Source organism: Enhydra lutris, unplaced genomic scaffold (genome assembly GCF_002288905.1).
Source record: "Enhydra lutris kenyoni isolate GAN:26980312 unplaced genomic scaffold, ASM228890v2 scaffoldscaffold26, whole genome shotgun sequence".
In the NCBI taxonomy this organism is placed as follows: Eukaryota; Metazoa; Chordata; class Mammalia; order Carnivora; family Mustelidae; genus Enhydra; species Enhydra lutris.
The window spans coordinates 5,421,050-5,421,543 of NW_019154110.1; positions in this window are offsets into that span (position 1 = coordinate 5,421,050).

Genomic DNA, 494 nt, shown 5'->3' on the forward strand with positions numbered 1-494 from the left:
CTGCATTTAAGTTGGGATGGGCGGGAAGGAGATGGCTGGCTGGCCACAGTGACATGTTAGGATGGTGAGATCATGGTGAACGATTCATACCATGCAGGAATACTGTATTTGAAGTACTTTAACAAGTGGAATTATGAGAAAGGATAATTTTCCCTAGAATGAATTATAAAAGAATTTATTCTACCTGCCGTCCTCCCGTAGCTGAAGGGTGAGACATCAGCGACACCCACATCTGAGCGGTGTCCCTTTGCCAGCAGCTTTCCCTCCCCTCCCCAAACCACAAGCTGAATATTTCAGTGACCTGACTGGAACACTGGCATCACCCAGCCCCACCGGACTTCTGTAACCTGGGCATTTTCCAGCATGTTCCATGCTGTCAGTACTCCCCAGCTTCCTGGACTCCTGCCACCAACTGGAAAACTCAGAGGCTGGACAGGAATTAACCAGAGAATTCCCTGCTGAGGGATAAGAGGACCCAGATGCTGAAAGCCAGG